A 6,683-nucleotide genomic window follows, 5' to 3' on the forward strand; every position below is an offset into this window, starting at 1 on the left:
TGAAAATCTTGCACTTCTCCCCATATAAGTAATGTTTCCATACCTTTAGAGCAAATACTATTGCTGCTAGCTCGAGGTCATGAGTCAGGTAATTATTCTCATGAACCTTCAACTGTCTAGACGCATATGCTATCACTCAATCATTCTACATCAGGACTGCGCCTAAGCCAAGCTTCAAAGCGTCTGTATAGAGAACATACTCTCCTTGTCCTGATGGCATCGATTGAACTGGCGCTAAAGTCAAAGCTTGCTTCATATTCTTGAAACTCTCTGGCCAGTTTGATCCTGAAATAAACTTCGCATTTTTCTTCTTCAAGGCGTTCAGGGGTACTGCAATAGAAGAGAAACCTTGATTGAAATTCCGGTATTAGCCAGCTAGACCCGAGAAACTGCGGATCTCGGTCACACTCTTAGGTGTTGGCCACTCTCTAACTGTCTCGACCTTTCGACCTTAACTCTATCTCTAGAAATAATGTGGCCTAAGAATTCCACTCTCTCGAGCTAAAACTTGCACTTGTTGAACTTAACTAACAACTTTTATCTTGCAATAACTGTACAACCGTTCTTAAGTGCTGACTCTGCACTTCTCTGCTCATCGATTAAATCAGAATATTATCTATAAAGACTGATAAACTGATCCAGATACAGCTAGAATATGTGATTCATGAGATCCATGAAAATCTCTGGCGCCTTGGTCAACTGAATGGCATCACCATAAACCTGTAGTGCCCTTATCGAGTTCTGAAAGCTGTCTTATGAACATCTGTCTCTTTCACCTTCAGCTGATGGTATCCCGAACAAATATCCACTACAACAAAAATGACTTTTTACGGCATGACATCAACAACGTGCTTTTAACAAACGCCGTTGATATTATTATGAATGGCGTTCCTCATTACATGTTCTGTTGATATATTTACATCTACAACGCGCAATAAATGCAGACTGTCATTGTTATTATTTAGGGCGCGTTTCTTGATATGCACTGTTATTATTATTTACTAACACTAACAGCAGCGTACTTTACATGAGCATTGTACTATTCTCAATAATAAGCTTCGCCAAATCCCCGAATCATTTTTATTTCCTGGCCCTTCTCTTTTATTTCCTCCTCTATCGCCGTTCCTGCAGAGATTATAGAAATTTCCTGAGCTGCTCGTAGTTGGTGCTTCTATTTTATTTCTTCCCCATTGCTCGTCTTTCTTGTCTCGTTTCATCCATCCCTAACAGCTCCCACGACTCGCTACCCAACCCCTTTCTCTGCTCCTATGATTTGATTCCAGGTAAATACGCATAACGTGAAGTCTGTCCTTCGGTTTGGCCCTTGTATTTACAAATTCTGTTGGAGAAACATTTATTCATTTGTGAGAACTATAAATAGTGAACCAGTGTTTCTGATTTGAAAAAATTGCTTATCGGGGGAGGAAGGGCACACAATAGGAATTGGGGAGAAAGACATTTAAAAAGTCAATTAACGCTACTTTTAAAAAAACATTTGGGCAGAAAAATTATCGGCTTGCGTACAAGGTCGACATATTGGATTTGAGCGGAAAGGTAAGGGACGAAACTCTCTGTTCTTGTTAAGTTAGTTTCAGGTTTGAGATTTAAACTATTGCTTGACTTCTTATTGTTCAACTACTTATTATGAGAAGCAAAAACAATATTAGTTGCCTGAACTTTGTCTTGGTTGTGTGAATATGCTTCCTTCTCTCGTGGGTCTTCTACTGCTTGTAATTAGATAATCTCATGTCCTTGTATGAAAATCGCGCAACTATGAAACTTTTGTTTTATAATAGTAAGGTGGTGTAAATCGTGGTTTTGCATAAGATAGCATAATTTATTGGTTCATTTATTGAAATATGTTATGGATTGTGAAATCTTGTGTAACTTATAATTGAATGGAATACATGTTGAGATTTATAACTTTTAAAGCATTAACATAAATTTGATAAGGGTAAGGCATAACTGTTGCCCTGAGTTTTGCATATTTTGCTCATTCCATTTTCTTCCAAAAAGCAAACTAAGCAAATAAATCTGGATATCTCTTGGAATTTATAAAGAAAACTCATGCCTAGATGGAGCGGAGTGGAACGATTATGTATATAAATTTTGTTTGTGTATTTAGAGTATTTATGTCATTTAAAACTGGTAAAACCGATGAAAACCTGAATATTTAGCTTAAACTTTGAAGAACATATACGTTATCCTTGGTTTTCTCATCAACTCAAACGGATTTGAGACTGTGTTTCACTACAACAAAAACGGCTTTCCACAGCGCGTATATGGGCTTTCCGCAGCGCGCATTGCACGCTGCAAAGTTGGAAGCTGTTAAAAGTTCAAGATTATTCGCGGCGTGGATATGCACGCTGTTAATCCTTCTATCAACGGCATGCATGTGGACGCTGTTAATACAACTTTCCGCAGCGTGCAATATACGCCGTTAATAGCCATAAAAAAATAAAATATTAGCAACGGTTTTCGACAAAACCGTCGCCAATTGGCGACAAATCAAATCCGCCTCTCCGTCGCTACTTTAGCGACGGTCTTCAAATTTAGCGACCGTTTTATAGTTTTGCGACAGTTCTTAAACCGTCGCTAAATTTTGCGTAAAAATAAAAAAAAATTACTTTTATAATTTAGTATTTTTTTATAAAAACTACAATACAACTATAATAATAATACTCATAGTTATAATTAACAATTAAAAAATTAACCAAAAATTGAAAAAAAAAACACATATCTAAATTGAAACTAAAATCGTATAAGTAGAGAAAGTTTTAAGTGTTGTGAAGTGGTGTGGAGGAAAATGGAACGGAGATCGGAAATAAATAGTGAATTTACGATTTTTTAGCGACGGTTTTGTACACAACAGTCGCCGATGTATGTCTATTAGCGACAGTTACTATAAACTGTCGCCGATAGTACATCGGCGACGGATTCCTGTAAACTGTCGCTAAATGTGGCGTTAAAATCGTCGCACTTTTTAAATTAGCGACGGTTTTACTGAAACAGTCGCTAATTTAAAAAATTTGAACTCTATTTCCGCAGCGTGCTAATAATATGCATGCCGTGAATAATACTATTGACGGCGTGCGATTAATGTACGCCGTTAATGTCTGAACACGATTTTTTTTTCAGAAAAATGATTTACTATCCACAGCGTGCTTTTAATACACGCCGTCCATAGTAATATCCGCAGCGTGCTTTTAATGCACGCCGTTAATAGTATCAAGTTACTATCTGCAGCGTGTTTTTAATGCACGCCGTCCATAGTAATATCCGCAACGTGCTTTTAATGCACGCTGCGGATAGTAATATCCGCAGCGTACTTTTAATGCACGCCGTTAATAGTATCAAGTTAGTATCGGCAGCGTGCTTTGAATGCACGCCGTCCATAGTAATATCCGCAGCGTACTTTTAATGCACGCCGTTAATAGTATCAAGTGCAACACTATTAACAGTGCACATATGGGTGCACGCCGTGAAAAGTAGTATTCGCAGCGTGCTTTTAATGCACGCTGTTGATGACGTGCTGCGAAAAATCAATTTTCTTGTAGTGTTTGAACAAGGTTGTAAATGGCGGGAGGCGGCGGCGGGGCGGTCGGTGACCGCCTACCGCCTCGGCCGCCTAGGCAGTGCCCAGGCGGTGCCTAGGCGGTTGAAATTTTTTAAGTAATTTTTTATAGATAATCATGCAATATAATCATTTTTATGTAAAATGTGCAATTAAATAATGTTTAAGCACAAAATATAATATCATCTAGATAATGTTCCAACTCCGGTTGTTTATCTTTTTCTGCCATTAATCTTCAACAATAAATCAATAATAAAATAATAAATTAATAATAGTAAAAAAATTGATTTTTGAAATCACAAAATCTGAAATCTTATAAAAAAAGTATGATAAATAATAAATATGCAATGCTTAACCTAAAATCTAAATATTCTGACTTCCGGCGGCGGCGGCGAGCGGCGGGAAGTGGCAGATTGTGTGTGGACTGTGGTGGTTGAGAGTTGAGAGTTGAGAGATGAAGTGAAAATAAAAAATAAAATAAAGAAAGAGGTGTGTTAAGGTTTTAATATTTAAAATTAGTTGACTTTGACTTGGTTTTAAAATTGTTGACTAAGTTTTAAAAATTGTTGACTAGGTTTTTTAAAATTGTTAACTACTGCCTCGCCCGCCTGCTGGCCGCCTCGCCCGCCTCGACCGCCTGATGGCCGCCTCGACCGCCTGATGGCCGCCTCGACCCGCCTACTCGCCGCCTCAACCCGCCTCGACACCCTCGACCCGCCTCGACAGCCGCCTCATGCATAGGCGGTGCGGTCGAGGGCCGCCTACCGCCTAGGCACCGCCTAGGCGGCCGCCTCGACCGCCATTTAGAACACTGTGTTTGAATAATGCCATGTCTTTCATTTGGGTGCGTTGTCGAGTTGAAGTAAGAAAATACTTGACATTATTCATGTTTGAGAAATTATATGACTAGTTTGAGTTATTTACATATTCAGTATCGTACCGGGATTGAATAAATATTTTTGACGATGTTGGTTTACAAAAAAATGAAACATGCACGGGAGATCTTGCCATACCAACTTACCTATAATTCAATATACATAATTCTGAAATTATATTTGTATATATATATATATATATATATATATATATGTGTGTGTGTGTGTGTATGTGTGTGTGTGAGTGTGTGTTGGTTTGCTATTGGGAGTTAATTTATTTATTACTAAAGTCAGTGTCTCTAGTTGAAGCAATATAATTAGCTGCTGGTAAAAATAGATGTTTGTTGCAGACTTGACCTTGATTTAAACAAGTTAACAATCATAACTTCTGGTAAAGTAGATCTTTCCTCTTTTCAACATGTTCTTTTTTTGGTTCTTTTTTTGTTTTTTAATTACTGCTTCCAGTGAAGCTATAACATTTTTGTGGAACACTTCCAATACACTAACCATATGTATTTTTTCAATTCTAAAGATAAGTTGTTTCTTGATTATTGTTGTTACTATTCAGTAGATTCTTTTTGTGTATGCATGTGTTTTAGAAATCCTGCCAGTTTCAGAGTACTTTAGTATGCGTTCTATATTTGAACGGTGTTAAACTTTGGCAAAATGTACTGGTTAATGAGAAGATAACTATATGTACATATTTCATAGTATTGTGATGGCTTGCCTCAGTATTTGTTGTTACATTATTTTAGTTTTATTCTAATTAACTTTTATTGTCGGTAGCCTGACTATAATGTAAACTTACATAGAGAGGAAAACCGCGTATTGTCGACTTTGTTCATGGTTCAGATGGATTAGGGAACATCTCTATTCCTCTTCTTCAATCCCAGAAATATGAGAAATCAGCATCTGAATTTCCGGTCGAAGAAGTTTCCAAGTATCCGAGTGAAGTTTCTATACTCGCATTGGGACCTCTGACAAATCTTGCTCTAGTAAGTCATTGGTTTTTTGTTAAATTTTGTTATCGCTGTTCTCTTAAATATTTGTGATTTTTCTATGTTCGTTGATTGAGGCCATAAAGAGAGACTCGTCATTTGCAAGCAAGGTGAAGAGAGTGGTGATACTTGGTGGAGCTTTCTTTGCATTGGAAAATCTCAATCCTGCTGATGAATCAAATGTATGAAATATATAGCTCTACATTTTTTCTTCGTCCCATTGACTCTTCGTTTGTTGGTTGTGATTTAATCGATAAAAGATTCACGATTTTCTGTAGTTGATGACTTGGCGTAGAATTTGCGTATATACTAGGCCACTTACATTGAATTTGATTGAATTTCAGATCTATGGGGACCCAGGTTGTTGCTACATTCTTGATTATGGGGTTACTACATTCCAGATAGACATAGAGGTCAAATCAGTTTTTCATTGTGAAACTTATTTCTCTAATTTGAAATTAATATTATAGTATTATCAATTAATATCATTAAGTTACGTAATCATGTACGCATGATCTATCTTGTCCTACTATTGTTACTATATCTGTGTTCATTATTGAATATCATGTGTTCATTATAAATATATAACGGCAAGCGGGAGGAACTACTGTACAAGTCATAAAATTGTGTATGTAAATATTTGATTATTTGTTTTTGTGAATGAAATTGATTTTTTTTGTTGTTGTAAAAATTTAGTTTTAATCGCCTGCAAGGCACGCTGTTGATGATATTATTAGCGGTGTGTAGTGCGCGCTATCGATGCTAGCATCAACGGCGTGCAGTGCGCGCTATCGATTCTAGTATCCGCGACGTGTAGTGCACGGTGTCAATAGAACGACTTTTAATATATTTCAATTGTGTAGTGTGCAATGCACGTTGCGTAAAGCAAATTTGCACTCCGCGAAAAGTCATTTTTGTTGTAGTGATCTATCTTCGAGAAAATCAGAGCTTCTTGCAGCTGATCAAACAAGTCATCGATTCTAGATAAGTGATACTTATTCTTGATGATGACTCTGTTCAGCTCTCTACAGTCAATGCAGAGTCGCATACTACCATCTTTTTTCTTCACAAATATTACCGGTGTGCCCCATGAAAAACAACTCGGGCGAATGAAACCCTTGTCCAGCAACTCCTGATTTTGATCTTTCAGCTCTTTTATCTCGGCTCATGCTAAACGATAGGGTGCCTTAGAAATTGGCACTCTACCCGGCATCAACTCTATAGAAAATCCATCTC

General features: G+C 37.3%; 1 long non-coding RNA gene across 4 annotated transcripts; it reads left to right on the plus strand.

Moving 5' to 3' along the window:
* Positions 1-1,057: 1,057 nt before the first annotated feature.
* On the plus strand, positions 1,058-6,090 carry LOC140840450 (uncharacterized). 4 transcript variants are annotated; one of them, XR_012119989.1, is made up of 5 exons: positions 1,058-1,283; positions 1,382-1,554; positions 5,262-5,444; positions 5,525-5,629; positions 5,792-6,090. It is a non-coding gene; the product is annotated as an uncharacterized lncRNA (long non-coding RNA). The 4 variants fall into 4 exon arrangements; XR_012119990.1 differs by having other exon boundaries at positions 1,504-1,554; XR_012119988.1 differs by having other exon boundaries at positions 1,058-1,554; positions 5,236-5,444.
* The last annotated feature ends 593 nt before the right edge of the window (positions 6,091-6,683 follow it).

The sequence above is a fragment of the Primulina eburnea genome, chromosome 9 (assembly GCF_022965805.1).
Source record: "Primulina eburnea isolate SZY01 chromosome 9, ASM2296580v1, whole genome shotgun sequence".
In the NCBI taxonomy this organism is placed as follows: Eukaryota; Viridiplantae; Streptophyta; class Magnoliopsida; order Lamiales; family Gesneriaceae; genus Primulina; species Primulina eburnea.